At 45.5% G+C, this 21,975-nt stretch overlaps 1 protein-coding gene across 8 annotated transcripts in view; it reads left to right on the top strand.

The window, feature by feature from the left end:
• Positions 1-21,975, top strand: part of RAB11FIP4 (RAB11 family interacting protein 4) — a 121,688-nt gene that overhangs the window by 76,120 nt on the left and 23,593 nt on the right. Inside the window, exon 1 of one of the 8 annotated variants that reach the window (XM_069032444.1) lies at positions 14,181-14,257. The exons of 6 other annotated variants lie outside the window; for them this stretch is intronic. The gene's annotated coding sequence lies outside the window, so the exon portion shown is untranslated. Of the gene's footprint in view, positions 1-14,180; positions 14,258-21,975 lie in introns of those variants that run through there. One more of the 8 variants, XM_069032446.1, reaches the window with a different exon arrangement.

Below are 21,975 nucleotides of genomic sequence, written 5' to 3'. Positions count from 1 at the left end.
ACCCTCTCCTGCCTCAGTTTCCCCACAGGCATGTCCAGAGAGTTCTGTCTCCCTTCTGTCAGCCCTAAGATGTTCCACAGAATCTGTTTGGACATTTAAAGACTCAGGAGGGTGGCTTGTTTTGTTTTGAAGCAGTTCTTGTTACGGTTATCCAGTTGTCTTCATTCTCCTTTTATTAAAATAAAACGGGTGAGATGTTGGGGTCTCCTCCCCCCGCGATGCAGCCCCGGGAGCCCTGAGGGCACAGACACACGGGGTTTCCCTGCCCCTGCTCAGCCTCGTTCCCCATTGGTTGGTTTGTGTTCCCCTGCGCGGGCAAAGCAGCTCGGGTGCTGACTGTAACAGTCCCTCAGCAGAGCCCGGCCATGCGGCTGGGGAAATAAACATCTCTGAAACATCTAGCAAGAATCCGTCCGTATATATTTGTTTCTTTTCCACGGGACTCCTGGTTTGATATATGCGTGTTGCAGTATCCCCACTGTAACAGATGGATACAGAAGTCTGGTCAGAGCCAGCTCTGCAAAGGGGATGGAAGAGAAGGAGGGCAGGTTTATCTCTGGAGTGAAGAGCACTTTTCCCCTGAGACTTGCATGAAGACTTAAACCACACCTGCAGCATCCATGCTGTTTTCAGGCAGAGCAGTTGTATCTGCAGGACAAGTACAAATGCAAACTCTCCTGGCAGAGCTGCCATTCAGCCGTGTATCTGAAGCATTTACTTCATATCAGTTTGTACTCACAAGTGCATGGAAGTGTCAGAATGCAGCATTTCTTCTCTGTGACTCTGGAAGATAGAAATTATTCCTGGCAAGGAGGGGCTAGCAGCATTCAGGAAGTTGTAGGAGCAAAGCAGTCTGGTAGGACACACTTTCTGTCCTCCTTTAAGCTTGGTGGATGAAGGACACCAGAAGTTTCCAACCTTGTGTCCTGGCCTTGGGGAGTCTTGGCCTGCCTGGAGGAGCTCGTGGGATCAACACTGTCCCCAGGCAGGGCACAAAAGCACCTGACAGGGAGATTAAAGCAACAGAGATGTTCATGAAGTGTAGCTGGGACCCAACACGAGTGAATATAACTGAATTAGGGTTTTGAGGGCCAATGCAAAATCTGTCTTTATTGAAAGAAAGGTTTGCTACTGATGTCAGTAGCTTTTAGACCAGGCTTGGGCAGAAATGCTTGTGCTCACTGAGTCATTGCAGGCTGCCTTTTTCTGGTGGCCAGCTTCCTTTGGCATAGTTGGATGTCAAAAAAACCACATTGCTTTTCCTAGGAGCAGCAGCTGGAGTATTGGTTTCAGCTGGGGAGCTCTGTGGTGGACTTCATTCAGGGCTTGGGGAGACTTCCAGTTTTGATGTTAGTGGTGATTTAATGATAAAATGGCAGCAGGACTTGGGAAGGAGAGACGATCCAGTGAGGCACCCTCACAAATAGCTGTGTCCTGTGTGCTGGGGAGCCAAAGCACTGCTGTTGCTGCAGGTCCCTGCCCAGGGCTCAGTCATTTGTCTAAGCACCAGTGAACAAAAGCACAGATGTAGAAAGAAATGCATCCTCTCTGCCACAGCAGAAAACTAACAATGAAATACTCTCACCCCATCCTTGCCCATTGCTCAGAGAGGAAGGAAGGGGTGAAGCCGAATTTTTGAGGAAAATATTTCCAGGATGAGGGTAATTCTAGTCCTGTGCAGCATCCATCCTAGCAGGGTGCTGCATCTGAATTCTGGGGGTGGCATTGCAAGAATGGGGAAAGAAACATCCAAGTCCTGACTGTAACACTTTTCTTGTCTGAGCTTGGAGAAGTCACGTGAAGGTAGTTTTAGGGCTGGAGACCACCTAGGCTGTATTCCTGCTGTTCAGCAAAGCCTGTGTTTCTTTGAGCTTTTATCACACAAATATAGAACAGAAGCAATTAAAGGGTGGGAGTGTCTGGACACCTTTAAAAGCACAGCCTCTCTCTATCAGATTTCTTTGCAGTGAAATGGCAGTAGCCACTCTTTCTTTTCATGCAAGTGTTAAGAAATTACACTGATGGTATCCAAGCTGCGTTGCCCTGGAACTTTCTTCCTTGTTCCGTGTCTGCCCTGCAGCACCAGACAGCACCTCTAAAAGGCCAGTGATCGAGAAAAGCTTCTCCTGGGCGATTTAGGGAAATGGGCGCAGCTGTTTGTTCACAAAACAGCAGCATTGCAGGTGAGCAGCACGGAGCCACCTGTGCAGCTCACCTGCAATAACCCCGGGTTTCCTCTTGTCCTTTCTGGTGCTCTCTGTCTAAAGATAATTCTCTATTGGAATAAACTTATGATATGTAGAAACTATTGCAATGATCCCAGAAGAAACCACAAACTCCAGACGTGAATTTCTGACTGCTTCCAGTTAAACACACACAATGGGTCCATTTTACGTCAGCTGGCATTTGTCAAACTTATCACAGTTTATGTTTACCACAGTATTCTTTTGGGAGCCATTAAGACTCTGTGTGTCAACCAGGGAAAAGGCCACAGGAATCAGATTCAAAATATTTGCAGTGCTTGCAGCCATGTTTCACAGCATGGCAAGGGCGTTTCATGCTGCTGGGATTTTGGAGGTGTTGGTGTAGCTCTGCCCCAGGTATTGAGCTGGGAATTAAAGACCCAGCAAGGACAGAAGGTGACTGGGACCCTGTACTTGTGCTGCTGAGGACAGATGGCTCACAGCCACCCCTTCCCTCCTTACTGCTGCCCAGTGTATACTCTGAAAAATAACAGCAAAAGAATTGACTCTATTAAAGTCAGTTTTGCGTTGTGATGTTTATAATACAGAGCCTGGTCCTCCTACTTAACTGTATTGTGAGTTAATCCATTCATTTCAGTAGCAAAACCTGATGCTGAGTTGATTTACACTGGAATAATTCCAGGTTAACTAAGCTACAGTCACTGAGCAATCCCAGTTATAAGAACATTTTTGAGTGCTGGGAGAGAAATAAGACAAGGTGGAAGCACAGATACACCTGGCAGGCAGTCAGAGCAGTGTGAGCATTTACAGACCTTACTGTGAAACAGGAATGTGAGGCTGGAAAGAACTTGTGATTGTGTATCTGGATATTCAGGTTAACAGGTGGGGTGCTGGGTTTGTGTCAGAGCGGGAAGTTTGACAAAAAGTGCTGATGAAGACCAGGCTACTGTCCCAGTACAGGCTAAAAATACATTGCATTTGTCATTGTGAACATTTGCACTTATTAAACTTATTAATAGCCAGTATCAAAAAAGCTCTCAGAGTCCATCTGTTAAAGTGTCTGGCTCAAGCACTGTATGTTCAGGATAAGTTTTTGAAAGTCCTGCCTTGGGAAAGATTTTTTGCTGACTTTAAAATGTTAACAGTATTTTTCTGAAATTTGTTAAAAACGTTTTAGTTTCTCAGGTTTATACATCATGATCAAATTCTCACTGTAACACCACCATATTGAGCAGTGGCTGAGTAATATTGAGATCAGAACTGGATACAAGTGATCCAGCCTTATATTGGCATGATCAGGACTGCAGCCACCTCTTATCAGTACATCAAGGAGACTGGAATAAAATAGAGAGATCATGTACCAGGTGAATGATTAATAATGGTGGTTTTGGATAGCCTCTTAAGACAGGATAGCATGTGGATACAAGATTTATGTGGTGGGAAATCTATAAGAAAAAAGCCCTTACATTTTCCAGCCTGATCACAGGACATCACCATTGTGGGATATAAATCTAGAAGATATAAACAATTATTTCCATGCGAGTGCTGGCTCAGTGTGGAATTGAAGGGGCTGAACAGTGCAGCCCCATGGTGTGACAGAGCCAAAGGGAATCTCTTCCTGTCACCCCTCCAGTCCCTTGCAGTGGAGGGCCTGGACAGGCTCCTGCCACTCGAGCTTGGAGGAGCCTGTTGTGGTGCTAAAGCTGCCATCCCTTGCGTTGTTCCAGGCAGCAAATGCGTTTGAGGGTGAGCATCCCTTACCAGTCGTTCCCATGCTGGTGACTGGTTTGTCCTGGTGACTGACAGCTGTGATAATGAGGTTATTGTGAGGAGGCAATCAGTGCACAGAACTGTTTTTATGTCTTATGGTCAGGGATCTTGGGGGTTTTGTGCCCTGAGAGGCTCTGTCTCTAGCTGGCTGGGCCAGAGTAAAGGGCAGAACATGAAATGACTGTACAAGAAAAATCCCTGTTGCTTTCTCATCTGCATTAGGGGTTAGTTTGTCAAAGTCATTGTAGGGCTGTTTGCTGTAGTATCAAGACAGGGTTTTCTAAGTGTTTTTATGTACCTTTGAAGTGAAAATACCTGGGGAGCAAGGCAAGTCCATTAGTCCCTATGAACAACTGGTGGTTCACAGATGCTCCATTTCTAGGTAAATCCCCTCTGCTGCTCACTCTCTCAGTGCTCACTGAACTCTGTTGAATTAACTGCAGGTTTTTACACAGCTAGCTTATCTCAGTACAGTGCTGTGCCCCTGAGAGCCTCAAATCTGGGTCTTGGCTTAGACCAGAACAAAATACTGAGGGATCTGGCTGGGCAAGGGTGGCATGGAGGAAGAGGGTGGTATTCTGGTTGCAAGGTTTAATAAAAAACTTATCTTTTGTCTTTTATTGTCTGTTTTTGTCTCACTGGAGGTGTGGAAGCTTTTTCCAAAGCACCACTTTCAGCATGCAAAAATCTTACTTCCTTTCTCTCTCCCCACTGAACTTCTCCTTATTATATATCTGTGAGTTGCAAAAAAAAGCCTCAAACCATCAGTGGCTACAGCAGTTCCTGTCTCTCAGGGACAAGATTAAAATCCACCAAGACGAAATGTCATGGAAAGCATTGAGTTGTCATTCTCTGCTGCTACAGAAAATTGACTTGCTGTCTCCTGCTGCTGCAGTACAGAGCTGATGGAAGTACCTGGCTTGCTAGATTTCAATATGAATGGAGATGGGTGATGAATAGGAGCCACAAATCACAAAGGTAAAGGAATGTGCTAGGGATGGTCCAGGTTGGAAACTGGATGATTTTCATGTCTGTACTGAGTCATTAAGGCTAGAATTCATGTTTCAGTGATAAGACTGTCCACGTGTAACTTGTAAATTAAAATCTGTATGTTTCTTACTGAGATTGGACTTCCCTCTGTAATAACCAACCATACCTCTGAAATGCTTTGTAGGCATTACTTACAGGAAGTAGCGGAGGCTTTCCATCTGTACATTAATATTTTAGTGGTTGCTATTTTTTAGCCATATCCAAAAATGAGAATTCTGTTTCTGGATAGAATGGGCGATTGAGCCCATTCCTGACATTCTTCATGATCCAAGATCCTAAACCCAAAAGTAGTCCTGAACCAAGCATGTATAAATTTGCTGCAGCTGCAACTTAGACTGAAATGATTTTATGAACATTACTTACTGAAACATGCTTAGCCTGTCAATCCAGCTCTCTGCTCACAACTGTGGCAGTGTCTCTCCGTCAGAGGGAACTGGAAACATGTGATTCCTCGTTTGGTGAAGCAAAGAGCCAAAAGTGAAAGATAAGGGATGCAGCAGCCAAGTGCCACAATGTCACTGAACTGCAGAGCACAGGAGCCAGACCACTTCCTGTCTCTCTTGTATCCATGGAGACCCCGGGACTGCAGGGGCTGGGATGCTGGGGTCTGTCACACTGTGCTGTCACCATGCAGACACAGGTGACAGGAAGATGGAGCTCAGTTGGCAGGGAGGGCCCTGCAGGGGTCAGTGCTGGCACTGCCGAGGTCCCAGGTCTCTGTGAGACAGCAGAGCCCAGGCAGAGCCACACCTTGACCTGGTGGAAATGACCAAACACAGCAAACAGTTCAGCTCCTGCACTTTGCAACCTTCTCATCCCTCTGACAAACAACTCTCCACTTAGCTTGGATGGAGAGATCACAGCTGTCAGTGCCAGGGGCTGAGCCAAGGCCACCTTGTGCCCATGGGTGTTTTTTCCCTGGTGACAGCCAGTTCCTGGCACTGGGATAGATGACCAGCTCTGTTTCAGGAGTCCCATTACTAGGTATGTGCTACATGAAGAGGGCACTGGATTGATAAAACAGAAAAGGTAATGGTCTCAGATGCAATTTTCCAAACAAATAAAACTTTGATCTGCAATGTAATTTAGATTCTCTAAGTCTTACACAGTTTGGGGCCTCAGATGTATCAGGATTCTCAACTAAAAAGACTTTCCTGTGGCACAGTTTGGCATCTTTCAGGGATAACAAATGGAAAAGGCTTTCTTTTAACTTCATGTCCCTTTTCTCCCCAGGTTTTGTTGTCTTTCCTAACCTCATTCATCTGCTAAAAAACAGGGCTGGAGACAGGAGCTTGTATTGGGCAGACCTTTGAGCACTTCTGAGGCCTTCTGTGAAAGAGATCATGAGGTGAAGCAGAAAATAATGTCTATGTTGCATTAAAAGTCAACATTTTGACAGAGAAGTTTTCTTTTGAGATAGAAAACTGTCAGTTTGAGGACAGAAGGGGAAGGATCAAACATCCTGCAAGCTGTGATCTATCATCATATGGTGCATGGTCAAGTTATCAGTCTAAACACTGTCCTGGATTTGCAAATCTTCATAAGCACAGATGTGCTTTGGGCACAGTGGGCTCATTGTCCCAAGAAAAATTGAAGGGAGGTCTTGAGTGATGTCTTATTATAGAGATGTTGCTGCTAAAAGCAAATTCTCCCAGCGAGTAAGTGCAGATTGTTTCTGTTATTGATTGCCACAGTCTCTGCTTCATTGAGACCACATGGCCTGCTTTGTTTTTGTAGCTGTCTTTTATTAAAACTGACAAAGAGGTATCAGTGTTTGAAAAGATGAGTCTTGAGAGTCCCCTGGGCGGCATTTTCATGCTGTAAAGTGATACTGGCATATTTGATCCACAGATGCTTTTAACACAGTGATAAAACAAAAGCTTTTCTTCCCAGGGTGGTCTTCTATACTACAAAGCTTTCAATTTTTTCCATGCTCAATGGGCCAAGAAGTGGAGAGAACCTGCAATTCTTCCTTCCTTAAACTGTGCTCTCAGGATCTGGTCCTGTGTTCTAAACTGCTGAGGACATCCCTATGTGTTTAGTTTTCTAAGGTATACTTTGCTGCTTCATCAAAGGTTCATAATGTGTTTTACATTCACATGGCTTATCTGTACTGATTTTCAGTGTTCCTGAGACTGGTGGTCACAAAGTTTTCATCCTTCTTTCTGGTAACCAGCATTTACAGTCCCTAATCCTCTCCTGTTCTTGTACCTGACTTTCAAAGAAGCCAGTCAGAGTTTTATTTGAACACACAAACCTGGTTTGTTTTTATTTTTTTGGCTTTATATTTGAAGGTATCTAAAAAAATTTAGATCTGAGACATTTCATACTAGGACCTATCATGAGTGGAAATGTTTGACCTCAATCTGTCTGTGCAGCAGCTCCTGATCTGCAAAATGGGAATACCATCTTCTCTCATTTTGAAGAGACTTTATGAAGATAAATTAATCGTTGCAGAGCACTCAGATGTCAGAATGATGAACACCACAGAAAAGCTTGGGGGGAAATAAATAGTTCTGTCTGCAGAGCAGGCTGTTAGTAGTAGCCATAAATAAGACATGAAGCTGCACTTTGATCAAGAGACTAAAGCAGATATTGAATAGTTGCTGATAAACCGAGCACCAGCCAGCCAGAGTCCTGAACACATCCAGACCAGTGGGAAGTAGTGTGTGATTGTGTGATTAAAGAGATATGTTAATGCAAACGAGCACTAGGACCAAAGTGAAGTTGCACCCATGAGCTCAGTGAGGGTGTGTCCTTCCTTTTGTATGTTCTGCAGCCTTGCTGTGAGTGTGTGCCATGAGAGAAATACTAGTCTCTGGTGAGCATGAATTATTCTCATCCTGGCCAACTGATTCTTTTTCTCTTCTTTTCCTCTGCTAACAAGGTGTGTTACACAGAATAGGGACTAAAAGCTTAAAAATATGTCATCAAAACATGCTCAGAGCTGAAACTACCAAAAAGTTCTTCAGGCAGCAGCCTGTTGTCTACAGACCAGCAAAGCATAATCCCGAAGATTCATGTGTCAGAATCCCCTGCTCCATCCACAGCTCCAGGCTCACCTGAGCCCTGGCCAGTTGCTTGCTTGGCTGAAAAAAAAGCACTGAAGCCTCCTATCCCTGCAGCCACAGTGGACACAGCTGAGTAAATGTGACTCCATCTTTCTGGTGCAATATGGAGCCACTTGGCTCCACCTTGGTTTAAGCTCTGAGGTGGCTAAGGGATGCTCACACTTTCCTTGCCATCTTCTATGCTCTTGTCAGCAAAGTGAATGTGTCCATGCCCTCAGTCTTGCAGAGTCCTCCTAGCTCATTTCTAAAGGAGAGGCTAGGTATTTTTCACTTGAATTTGCTCATGTAGCCTGTTCTGTTTTATTTTTTTATTATTGGGTATTTTGACAAAGGTTAAATAGAATAGATTTTGTGTCTGGCATATTTTTGTAATGCTTTTGACAAAGGTGCTTTAATCATGGATTCACAGCTACAATTATGAGATGCCTTCAGAGCTTGACATGAAAAACCTAATGGTACAGTTGCAGTGATGAACAAAATACAAACTGCTTTTCAGAGGGGCTGGACCATTATCTGGCCTTTGCACTCGTAGCTCTTGACTACTTGTCAATAAGGGGTTTTGGAGAGGAATACAGAAAATTCCTCCAAACGCCTCATTAAGCAACCAAAGTGTAACCTGCTGATGGCAGAGGCTGCAAGTAGCTCGTCTCTGGAGAGAGCAGTGGGCGAGTCCCCTGAAATGTCTTCATGCTGTAATTGCATGTCACAGAGTCGGGTCCAACTTCATTACTGGCCCAAGGAATCGATGCTAATGGGCCCTCAGCCAGCCCCATCCTGCCTTTGGTGCTCTCATCTTTCACAGAGACCTTCTCCAGCGAGCCCTGCGCTTGACTGGAGCTGTTTGGTGTGCCTGGCTGCCTGCCCTGCTTGTGAGGATAGGACACAAGCGAGCGTTCTGCTCTAAAGGTCATGGGGAGAGCAGACCCCCATGGTGTAGAGTCTAAATTGCTGCTTCCTTAGTTACTAAAATAAGCCTCTTTGCAGGCACTTGGGGTCTTGTTTTTTGGGAGTGGGAGCAGGGGTTGAGCTGTGCCTGCTGCACCCAGAGCAGTGTTCCCCTGCAGCTGTAGTTTGGAGCTGACCTCCTCACCCTGTTCAGGGATGAAGGGATGGGGGAGGGCAGAGAAGAAACTGTAGAAGTTCTGGAAAGGCTCTGCCAGCTGTAAATGCAGCCTGTTTCTGCCCCCTCTGCAGTCTTCAGCTCCCCTGCTCCACACTTGTCCTGTGTTCATCCTATCTCAGCCTCCTTCTGACTTCCACTTAAAACAAATCATAGGAACAAGTTTTAGTTGGGAGCAAGTTCATTCTGTCCTCTTTTCCCTACTTCAAAGTGTCTTTGCCTGTTCTGATTGCAAGGTCTTTGGGGCAGGGACTGTATGCTCCCTGTGTTTTGGCAGAAACTGCCTTAATTAGGGATCGTTCTTGGTTTGTTCTGTCATAATAAAAGGGATTCATAATAATACTGCAGTAACTCACACCAGTGTTACTGCATTTCCTTCAAAGGAAGCACTCCAAAATAAGATGAGAGTAGATGAGATGAAGATCAGACCAGCTGTAATTACAAGTCTGTGATACCTCATTTTGGAGCACAGCAGTTACACGCAGTAGTAACTTGGCCGGCTCTTATTGTAGGGGAAAAACCCACACAAAAGGTATTTTTACATAAGTCTCTGTAAAATAGCCCCCAATATTCATCACAGAGAGCATGATTAAAGGCTCTTGAAGCATGAATGGAGTTGCCAGTTTTCATGAGATAATTAAGATGCAGGTTTGGTGTATATATATTCTGGTGATCTCATTATCTTCATTATTAATTAGTCTCTGTTCTTCACATTTCAGCTCCAGTTTCTTGTCATTAGGGTGACTCGCCCGTGAGTGATGCCTTAGTGAGATGCAGAGGAAGGATTCTGCTTCTGGAACAGCAGAGGAGGTGCCAGGCTTTGTTCAGAAGTGCTCCAGAGAAACTGCAGTGCTTTGTACCAGATCAGCAGGTTTCCCTGCCATAAACAATTTCAATAATGTGCTCTGCCCAGTGTTTCCGGGCCAGGAGCCCCTGGTTTCAGCAGGCACTCTGGGTGTTACTGGAAGTCATAGAATCGTGGAATCATAGAATGGTTTGGGTTGCAAGGGACCTTAAAGATCCTCATGTTCCAACTCCCTGCCATGCCTCACCAACCTCACAGGGAAGGGGACAGCAGTGATTTGTGATTTAGGCACTCAGTGATGTATTCAGCAATCTTCTTCTAATCACCCAAATAACGAATATTTTTCCCAAATTTTCTCTGGCATGCTTCTGCAAGCACCTTTTTCAGGATGCATAGTGTTTGTTTGGGAGATTTGTGGGATCTGGCAGTACCAAGCATCCTTTTGCCGATGTAGCCTTCTCTTTTCTTTCCTGTGGTAATGAGGATAAAAGTTTACTCTCCATTGACAGCTACTTGTCACCATCCTCAAACCCGGAGCACAGGTACTTTGCACAGGTACAACTGGCATATGGACGGTGGGATTTAGGAAAAAAACACAATGAATAAGGTGGAAACTGAGTGTGAAGGAACGCCCTGCCGTTTTCAGGGTCCAGCTGTTATGGCACTGGATGAGTATATCCGGCACTGAACGGCCTCCCTCTGAAAAGCAGCCAGTCTGCTGTTGATGGAGTCACCGTGCTCAGGAAGGTTTCAATGTGCAGAGCCGGCTCATGCAAACCACGCACAAAGCCTGGAGCGTATTTCAGTGTCTGTGGTCATCTGAGCAGTCACTAACCTGCACAAATTCCTCAGCTGCCTGAAATCATGACAGGAGAATAGACTTCAGTCTCAGATGGGAAAAATGTATCACACAAGCTCTCCTTCCGTGACGCTGACTCAGTTGAGCTGCAGCTGCACCAAGCGGAAGCTGCTGTCCCAGGCAGACATGCAGACACCCTTCCTCTGCACCCTTGCAGTTCTTAGGCATGAAACACTTAAAGGCCTGGGTCACTCCCAAAATTAATCCTCATTCCTTCAAGAGGTGATGGTCACCTGCCGTCCATCAGCCATGACAGCATGCTCTGCTTTTCCCTTTGTCGGAAAAAAATCATAAGTCATATTAAACAGAAAATTATCTCTTTACCATGAAATGTGTAAAAATAAGGTTTTTGTCTCAATAGAGATCAAAGGCAGCTTATAACAATCTCCACTTAATCAGGCTTAGCTTTAATGAAGTGAGAAATTGACCTGTATTATAGCTAGGGTTATTACTTAATAAAGATTTTATACAGTCATTCCTTAATGAGGAGTGATTCTCTAAACTCCTTACATTTTCTAGGATCTTTATGAGAAATGCTTCTATCAATGAGAGATTTGTGCCTTCTCAATTATTACTGTGTAATAAATGTCAAAGCCCTGGGTAGCAAACTGAGTAGTGCATTCAGCAAGTGTACCACACAGTTGTGCCTATGTTCTTAACATCTCTATTATAATATTCATTTTAACTATTGCTACTTTATCTGTTTAATGCTTATTTAACATTTTTCTCATCACAAGCTGTTGAAAGTAGATCTGTGTTGGGTAATGGTTGTGTAATTGTCAGGTTTCACAGTGTCCATAGTAGTGCCTGATCTATGTACCAATATAAACACTTCTGACTTGCATTTTTCAGGAAACTATTAGGAAATGTACTGTGCAGGTAATTATTTCATGTGTGATTGTTGTTTATTCTGCAGTGAGCCCCTGACATACAACTGTCTCTCTCGAATGCTGAAAGGAAAAGCAGATTTTAGAAGTGTCCTATTTAAAAAGCAGTGAAGTCGTCTGTCCCCAAATCTGTCTTCTAGAAATGGTTTTCCCATTCATTTAGATTAATGAATAGGAGGATGTCTGGGAGGTGGTTTTGATTCCTGTTGTACCATTCATTATCAGCTTCCCAGGAGAGCTCCTGAACAGGGTCTGGACTCCCACTGCCACCGCAGGGAGCCCGAGGTCTGCTGGGTCTCCTGTGTGTGGGGACCTGCCCTGAGCTGTGCCCTGCTGACTCCCAGTGAGCTCCTTGGGCACGTGGGGAGGGCAGTCTGGGCTGGCTGAAGCTGCACTTGTCTTTCATCTGTTGCTGTTACACTTTGTTACACTAAACCTAAGGCATCCCTTCCAAAACTTCTGTGCTCAGCAGAGACAGAATTCTTTTCATTTTCTTTCAATGAACTGCGAGAAGGGTCAAGTTCAGTGAATTGCTTTAAGCATTGCATATATATAAGAATTGGGACTAATTAATTTCTTTCTCTTTTTTTGCTTTTTGAACAGCAATACTTTACACTTAGAAGTCGCTGGCTGTGATGAAAATGAGGCAGGCTCAGGGAACACACAGGACATTAGATGTTACGCTGGTAGATGGGTTTGTGTCTGCCTGCTTTGCTCTGTTTTCTGAGAATTTCCTTATCCCTTCAAGTAACTTTTGGGCCTCTCTGGAAAACGCCCTGTCTTTGGACACAATAAAGTCCAAAACATTTTAGAAGTATAAAGTACTTAAGTGATCTTTCAGTGATTTACATTTACAGCATCTCTGTAACTCTGTGTATGAGCATTGGTACAAAAGTATGCCCTAAAGAGCTTCGCCACTTTTGAACTACCTGGAAGTAACTTTAAAGACAGGCTTTGGAATATGGCCAGATCAAATGGCAAGGTAAGGGCTGGGGATTCTTTCCTTTTCCAAGTCTTTCAGTGCTATTACAGTTGGGAGGGAGGTGTTTGTTTGCTGGCTGAATCCTGCAGGATGGTGTTTCCTTCCATGTGTGACACAGCAGTGACAACTGTGACAGTCAGTAAGGGCAGGGTCTGGCTCCCAGATAGGAATTTTATGGAAAATGGGTTTTTTGTATTCTCCCTTCTGCCTTGGAGTCTTCTGCTGCAAAGGTGCAGAAACAGATTCTATTTCTTTATTAGCACAGACAGCACAGTAAACACAGCTCTTATGAGGTGTTGCGAAAAAGGAAGTTACACAACTTCTAAGAAGTGAAGTGAATGTAAAATAACAAAGTCAGTGTGACTGTTCTCAGCCTTTTTGTTTTGCTTCTCATTATCTTGTAACTAAAGGGATTAAAATCAAGGACAAAACAGACATCACTTCCTAACAGGATCTGTTTTGCTTTGAGCACACTGAGGGTGCTTTAGCCTGACACCACCATCCCAGGGAGGCCGTACATATGTTCAGTTGTTACTCTGTTGTAGGAATGAGGGTTCACTAGGCAGGTGAGGCTGTCCCCAATGAACCCTGATGTCCCCAGAGATTGCCCCTGCCTGGGGACCTGACAGCCCTCAGGGGCTGCACCTGCCACTGCAACCCCTTCACTTATGATGCATCAGAAACCCAAAATCAGTTTGTAAAAATGCTGTTCCATCTCAGATGTGTTCCTGCAAACTTACCACCTGCAGGAAGATTGTCCGTAACCCTCGGGTGAGAAGGCCCTGTCCACCCTGGCCTTGAACACTTCCAGGGATGGAGCATCCACAGCTTCTCTGGGCAAGCTGCACCATATACACACATAATTATATAAAAACATATAAATTACATACCATTTTCTTTTATATATAATATAAAGTAATATCATATCATATAACATTATGTAATATAGAAGGAATTAATCAGGTTTCAGTCGGGTTCTAAGCCACATTTTATTCCTCAGGAATCCCAGGCACCTTCCCCTCTCACCAGCAATTGCATATAATTTTAATTACGGATAATTTTGAGCAATACCGCATTATTTTTGAGCAAAACCGAGTGACTACGACTAAACCCACGAGCGGGGTCGGGCGCGCGTCACTCACACCCACCGGAGCACAACGTCCAACCGCAAACAACCCGTGTGTCGGGAACCTTCCTGCCGCTCTCCGCCCACTGCCCGGACCCCGCGCTGGGATGTCACGGGTCCCCGGGTACCAAACGCTCGGCCCCGGCCCCTCCGCGTCGCCCGGCAACGGCGGGGCGGGGATGCTCCAACTGTTGCCGCCCCGCGGGGCCGCGCCGCCGCCGCCCCCCCGCGCGCTCCGCCCGCCCTCTCTGCGGGGCGGGGACGGGGCGTGGGGACCGCACCGACCTCTCGGCGCCGGGCCAGGTACGGGCAGCCCGGCAGGAGGAGGACGAGGAGGCGGGAGGAGGACGAGGAGGCGGTAGGCGGCCGGTGTCTTCTGTGGGGTGAGGAGGAAGTTTGCGGCGGGGTTTTGGGGGTTTTCCACGCCGCAGCTCCGGCGCGGGCTCCCGCTCTGCTCTTCCTGGGAACCCGCGCCGGGGCTGCGGCGTGAGGAGAGGGAGATCCGTGATGGAAGGGGGATCCTTGAGGCCGCTCCGCTCCGGTAGGGATCCAGAAGCGAGGGGGGAAAGCATCTCTGGGGTTTTTGGAGCGGTGTCGGCGTTTTCGTGAAATGCATGAAATTGCAGGTAGAGCGAAACCCTGCTGGGTTTTTTTTTTTCTTGTTTGCTAAAGGAGGAGATTTTCGCTCCAGAGTTGTGTATGCTGGAAGGTTGGGCTCGCTATGGAAGTGAGCGGGTCCTGGGGATACTGTTATATGGGAAAATCTAAAGCCGTCTATGTCTGTCAGCAGCCGTGTGGGGTGAAATGGGGGTGTTGGGGAAGAAGGGGATGTCTTCCTGCGTAGCGGAGCCTCATACAGCTCTCAGCTCTGTAACCTGGAGATGCCCAAATACCTGGGATTGAAACCTTTAAAGGGGGAAGAGGAGAAAAAAAGTACTTTTTAAGGATGAATGCAAGCGGGGGCTCGCTCTGTAATTATTTTCTATGGCACTGGCGATGTGTTTGGATTGCCATTACTTATTGTTGAGTATTTTTAATACCCAAATGTGGTTCTGAATGCATTTGCTGGCTCCGGGATGCTGGTGACATAGGCAGAAAAAAATGATTTGTGGTTAGTGTGTGGCTGTCACAACAGCCTGTGCTGGAGCTACAGATGCTGCCTGTAGCCCTCGTGTGGGACCCCAGCATTGCCCCGATGCAGTGGGTGAAGTGGTTCTGCCCCCGATGGGCCTGTGTGAGATGTGTTTGGCAGCATATGAAAGCAGCTCACAGCAGAGATCTTGTAGATGTGAGCAGCGCCTGGCCTGGAGTTGTTTGTCCTGTCCCTGAAATGGAGAAGGACAGTTGTGCTTTTCTGTTAGGCAGAAGTGTGGTTAGAGATCGTGGGGCAGGCAGGCGTCCTCCTTGCTCTGTGCTGTGCTGATTTTGAGGTGGTAGTTTAATGTTGCTGCTTTGGTAGTAGCAATATTTTCATTGCTTATGGCAGATTTGTAAGGTTGGTGGCTTTGGGGGCAGAGAGAATGATTTATTCTCATGTTATTTGGCTGATTTATCAACTTAGGGTAAGGAGGAGGCACAGATGGGAGAAAACTTCTGAAATGGGTTCAGAACAGATTCCCTAAACATGAATTCCATGGTATTTGTGTCCAGTACATTATATTATTACCTGTATACCAGTATAATTTGTGATTATTTTGATCCCTTTTGCTATGCTATCAAAACTGCTTCTGTTGAAAATAGTTTTATTCCATTCGGATGACATACGAATGGGGGGCTTGCTCCAGTGATGGGACTGGATTGCCCTTTCCCAACATAAGTTATTTTTCTGCCTGTTACCCTTCTGGTTTTTGGGGGAGGTGGGGAATAACTTGGTGTCACTACTAAATATGTGCAGTAGTGTGGAATATTATTCTTAAAACTGGGCACAGAAGGAGGGTGGAATTTCTGTTGGCTGTTTGGCAGCGTCTTCCCAAACTGAGAGGAGCTTGAGCTGTACCCAACATGAAATGTGACAGCCTCCAAGCAGTTTTAAAACCTCTTTTAATGGGCTTCTTTTAAGTTTATTATTTGAAGAATTACTGCAAACAGCAGCAAGTCTCCCAGGAGCCACCTGATGCACAGATGTTTCTCAGCTGTGGTTGCCTTGACAGGGCTCTTACCACCAGCGTGGTTGGGGAATCTTTGCCATGTGCAAAGCCTGCAAAACAAAACACTTCCCATGCCAAAATAGCAGGGGGGATGGAACTGCTTTGCTCCAGTTATTGGTTAACCAGTGCTGTTACGTCTGTCGAGCACAGCTTGATCTTAACTTTTTCTTTTAAATAAAGTGTCTGAGTGAACTATTTTAAGTGGTTACTAAACTAATCATGAGTTGTTACTGAATTAACCATTATCCAAATATTAATATCCGCAAATGTTCACCATGTTTGGGTAGCTGACCCCTTAAAATTTGAAATGCAGCATAATAATGTCATTCCTTTTGTTCTTTCTTTAGTAATTTAGGTTGATTGCTGCACCAAACATAGGACAGGCTCTGTAAGTGCTTCCTGACAACACAGAACAGTGCTTTGGGCACTGTGTTGCAGCTAACGCTGCTGGTTAGTAGTAGGGGGTCTCTGCATATGGCTCTGCTTGGAATTGTGTTTTCGGTGTGTTACCTAATCTTATAAATGATTTCTACCTAGTTCCCATCTGCTTTGTCTGTGCAGGTTCAAGGGTAGAAATACGTCTTGCCTATGTGTATTTTACTGTGTAAATGAAAACCCAGCTTATTGACCAAGCCAGAGTTTATGATCAGTGGGTTCTTAGTTCATGTTTGTCATGTGTGAAGCTCAGTGATGTGCTTGGCAGCCCTTCTGCAATTAAGTGCTTTAACTTCACTGTAAGAAGTGAAAAAAGGAGCAGGTATGTGAGAGCCCTTGTTTAAAAAGAAATAAAATGTCTTTTATAAATAGAGGGGGAGACTAAAATTTCTTAAAAATCAGTGCTTGCAATCTTTGCTGGGTAAAGGCTGCAATTCCAGTTATTCCTGCAGCAGAAATGCGTTAACCTGTGGTTTGCCCAGCCACGAGCTGAAGAGCAGCCAAGGTCCTGCAGCTCCTTTCTTCTCCTAATGAGGAGCTCTTCAGAGCTACTTCAGTATTTCTTAAACATGAAGTAAATTACCTTTTAGTCTCGTCTGCATTCAGAGTGACCAACGAACTCTGGAAAGTGTTTCTGTATAAACTACAGCAAAGCCACATCCTTAATGCTTTCCCTCTTCTTGCCAACATAAACTACTCATCATCAGGCATGGCTGGATTTCTTACTGTGTTGGAGAAACTCGAGATGTTTCTCTACCTCTTGGGGTCTGAAATTGCTCCCATTCCCCAAGCATCCCTCCCTGCTGGAGACTGCAGTGTAATGTAACCCGGGTGGGTGGCAAGACAGAAGTATGAGTTGTGAGGTAAAAATTTTTTTTTCTTTGTTTTTCTTTAAATGGCTTTATTTCGTGGTGTTTGCTGGAGACCAGGCTTGCAGTAGTATAGAAAATAAATTCAAAAATTATAGTTTCCAAATTCCCTGGGGGAAGGGAGTTTGACCAGTGTTCCTGTGAATAATTAGCTTAGACACAGGCAGAACTGTTCCTGCTTGGGACAGCTTCTTCCTGTTCTTCACGCTGTTTGTGCCTAATGGTGCTCTGGAGGTGCCAGGAGATGCCTTCTCCTCCTCCTCACCCAGGGGCTGGGCCAGCACTAAGTCAGCTCAGGGAACTCTTCACCCATGTGCCTGCAGCACCCGCGGGCAAGTGTGATGCTAGGGTTCTGTTATTTGTTGAGTCCCCGACAGGGTGACCTTGAGGCTTTGTCAAGGAAAACACGTTGGCGTGTGAACTCAGCTGTCCCCTGAGCACAAACACCAGTGGCAGAGAGCATCATGTAACTTAGAGTTGGCTAATTAGGGGTCTGAATTCAGAAGTGAGTGCTGAAGGCACTAAAGGCTGCTTTAGGCATAAAATAAAGACATTTTTTGGAAAGCAGCCTCCAGTTCTCTTTGTCACAGCATAGGTGTTCACTTGTAGGATTGCTTCAAAACAATGTAATCTGACCATTCCTCTGACCCTTGGTCTTAAGACTGGTCTGTACTGGGGGGTCTTTGGGGTGCCTTTGACCATGAGCTGCAGCTCTGTATTTGCTGTGTAAGGAATGCTGTGACATCTGGCCAGGGCACCCCCAGGACACAACCTAGGGCACAGTTTTGTCACCAAGTGTTCCTGCCAAAGGAATGGTGAATGCTGCTGCCCACAGTGTGCTAGAGCTGCCCTCACTGGCCCTGCTGGCAGGTTCAGCACGGGCTGAGCCACAGTCCCAGGCAACAAACCCTGGTAAGACTTTGACATTTTCTGTCCTCCCTCCCTGTTACTGCTGTTCTGACTTTAAAAATAGAATGAGATTGTCTAATCTCAAGGCAAAGGCTTCTCAAGAGGGTTAATTATGTCACATTTATTATCTTCTCTGCAGATCTTTTTAGGCAAATATGATTTTTTTTTTTTTTTAGTTGTATACCAGCTTTTATAAACCAAGGTCTGTAGCACTTCCATACACAGCACGAAGGTGATGCTGAGTTGCCCACAGCTCATTTCAACATACAGCTGCCTGACTTGGGTGCACTGTCTTCTGGGAGGAGGGGGTGGCAGGGGGTACCTGCTGTGGGCTGTCCCAGTAGTTCACTGTGTGGGAAGGCCCGTGGTACCAGTCTGAGGAGGTCTGGCAGTTTGCACAGTCACAAGCATTTCACTCTAGAAATGTTCCCAGAGACTTTTCAGGTAATTTGAAAGAAAAAGGAAACTGTATTGCAGTTCAGAGGTAAAACTGCCTTAAGCAATGCTGGAACAAGGTGCCAAACGTTTTGGTGGGTGTAATTCTGAACTCTGTGGTTGATGTGCTGGCCCCATCCATGCTGAAGGTAATGTACTCTTGTACCTAAAATTCCAGATTAGGATGTTTTTTCACCTGCAAAGGGATTCTTCTTGCTTTGATAAGCCTCCAGTGATGGCCGATGAGTGTATGATAGTCCAGTAGTGGGAAGCAACCCAGGGAGTGATGGGACACAACTTCAAAGTAAAGGAAAGAGCTTTTTATTTTTTTACTTTCTTTAGAGGATCAAATTAGCACTCTGCTGAAGCCTTTTAATGTTAAAACTTCCAGAGCATAAACAATGACCTGTGAAAAGGAGTGCTTTGATCTGGACCCTGGTCTGGCATCTCCATTATGGCCAATTAAAGTGACAGGTAGCAGAGTGTAAACACTCCTGACTCCTGCCATTCCCTGGCTGGCTCCAGGCTGCACGCGGCCTTTCTCCTCTGCCTTGGAAAAGGCAGGGTGTCACTTTGAACTTCCCAGCCAGAGCACAGAGCAGCCTTTCAGAACCCCTGTGCCCCCTGCTCGTGTGGTTCAGCAGGAACAGCCCAGAAGCTGAAGGTTGGTCTTCCAGTTGAAACCTGTCGTCCTTGAATTGCACAATTGTACGAGGTACAGATGTTATCCTGCAGGGGGAAGGGAGGCTGGCAGTGCACTGCAGCACGGGCTTGCTCTCTATCTGGGGACTCTTCACTGCCTTTCCAGGATGCTGTCCAGCACTCGATCCAAGATCTGGATCTTCTTAGGAATAATCTTGCCCCTAGAAGTTCCCTCCAAAACCCACAACAACGTGTGAAGCTTTGCCTTAAACTGAGCTTCAAATACTAGATTTGAGTAACTAAACAATCACAGGAAGTTATTGCGTTGACCAAACTAACTTGTGGCCCTAAAATAGCTTCTTATTTGAGCAGCTTAGTGAAATAACAGTGCTCTGCACGCTGATCTTGAACTCTGAGAGATTTTATCCTCCCAGTTATATGGGGGAGACTCAGTGTTCCTCTGTGTTCTGCAGCAGGAGATGGAAGCAGTTTCTGTGACTTCCTCCCTCCCCCATCAGCCTACCTGTGAGCAGCCCTGCTCTCCCCTGTGCACAGCCACAGCAGCCTGGGTGAGAGAGAGAAAGATGTGGGCAAGAACCAGATGTGGGCAAGAGGGGGCTGGCCGTGGGCGAGAGCTCACTCACATCATGGACACTGATGCACATGTGTGCTCTCACGTAGTGCTTCTACACTTTCCTATTACACAGTATCTCCTGTTCCCGTCAGATCAAAGGGTAGATCAGCACCTCCCCACCTCTGCCTGACAACTGAAAATGAAAGGAAATACGCTGGGGAAAACCTGTACTTTAAAAAAATGTTCATAGCCCACTTGGTGTAAATATGCAAATGTTTGTAGAGTGGCTGTTTCTAAAACACATTAGTGAGAAATGCTTCACACCCTTCGTTGTCAGTCGGTAATTAAGAGACTACTTGCCTTCCAATGCAGTGGCTGCTTAAAAGAGATGAGAGAGCCTGGATTTTCTCTTATGATGGAGTGCAACAGTAAGTAACTTTCATCTGAGACCAAGCCTGGCACACCTCCACATGGCACCTCTTCCCTTCCAGTTGTGGTGAGGTGACTTTTCCTGTGCTTTTGCTGGGAAGAAAGTGGATGGGGAAGGTGCAGGGACTCAGACTTGCATCTGTCCCACAGCAGCTTGTTAGAGGGAGTGAGGGGCATGATCCTGGTAAGGGAAGTGCCATGGCTGACTGCATGTGGCATTTCTTGTTTCTGGTCGTGTGTGATGGGTCCAGCTCTTACTAATCCAAGTGCACTGTGGTGGGATACTTGAATCCTCTTTCCTTTCTTGTCTCCTCCAGCATACTGTGAGGCTGTCTAAATGTCAGGGGTGCTGGTGATTTGGCTGTGATGGGAGTGAATTTTAACGAGGCTTGCTCTTCAGCATGTATTGATGTCGGCATGTCATGTAGCCTGTCTGTCAGCCAAGTTTCTAGCTTTCAGCTGCTTTATATGCATATTTTGGAGATTGCTTCCAACCTGGGAAAACCCAGTCAGGTCACTGCAGGGCAAGGCAGAGCTGTATTCCCATACCCACCTAATGCTGACACTGCTTTCCTGCCCCACTAGGATCAGAAGGAATCCATGGGAATCGCTGTCTTCTGGCTCCTGCTTCTGTTTGGGGTGGCTGTTGCAAAGGCAGGCTGGGCTTACTCATCTGCCTTCAATGCAGCCACACAATCGCCTCTTTTGAGGAAGGGAATTCATTAGTTTCTGTGAAGTGGCCTTGGATCTGTGGGCAGCAGGTGCTTCTATAGAGCAAACTGTTGCTGAATATTCAACAGTTGCTATACAAGCGTCTGGCCGGCTCTGCCTGTGAAGCACTTGGAGTTACCTTGAGCATCCGATTAGATAAAGTGCAAAGCACTTACGGCTTTAAAATTACCCGCAGCTATGTTGTGTTGGTATTTTAACGTTTATGAGAATCTTTTTTTATGAGAATCTTCCAAGAGCATAAGCAGCAGCTTTATCTCTTTTGACTCAGCCAACAAAGAAGGGAGCTGACTAGGAGAATGACAACCCTAGTGATTCATATTCAAGTCGTCAGAACCTCATTCTCTTGCTGGTTTCTGCTAATGACATGTGCACTGGAAACAAATGACTCAGGCTAGAAGTGTCTATTCATCTTCAAACTTCTTAAACTCTCCTTAGTCTCAAATTAGCTCTCTTAAGGCTACCTGAACAACACTTGTTCTTGCCAACCTCTAATTTGGTACATGAAATACTGTAGATATCTAAACTATGAAGGAATAATTTGAGAGGCTAATATATGCAATCAGCATTTTCTTTTTCTTTTCTCTTTTTTTTTGCAGTGTAATTTCCTTAGGTGTGGTCTGTAAGCAGCTTGTGGTAGATGTCATCATTGAAAGTATAGTTCTGTGGGAAACTATGATCACTGAACAATTACAGCTTCAAATAACTTACAGCTGTAGTCAGTAAGGTGTGGATGCCTGTATATTGTTTACTAGCAACGTGCCTGGATTCTGTTGTCTTGTAATAGCTACTTAACCTGTATTAGTTGTTTTAAAGTTCCTTTGTCTATGTTCTCCTACTGGTTATTCAGGCCACAGAAGGAAAACTTTTAATTAAATGTGTGATTGTGACAGTTGCAGCGGAGGCTGGTTTCACCCAGGGAGCTGAAAAGA

Source organism: Aphelocoma coerulescens, chromosome 18, assembly GCF_041296385.1.
Source record: "Aphelocoma coerulescens isolate FSJ_1873_10779 chromosome 18, UR_Acoe_1.0, whole genome shotgun sequence".
Lineage (NCBI taxonomy): Eukaryota > Metazoa > Chordata > Aves > Passeriformes > Corvidae > Aphelocoma > Aphelocoma coerulescens.
Note: the sequence above shows the minus strand (reverse complement) of the source record. Positions and strands in the feature narration are given on the sequence as shown.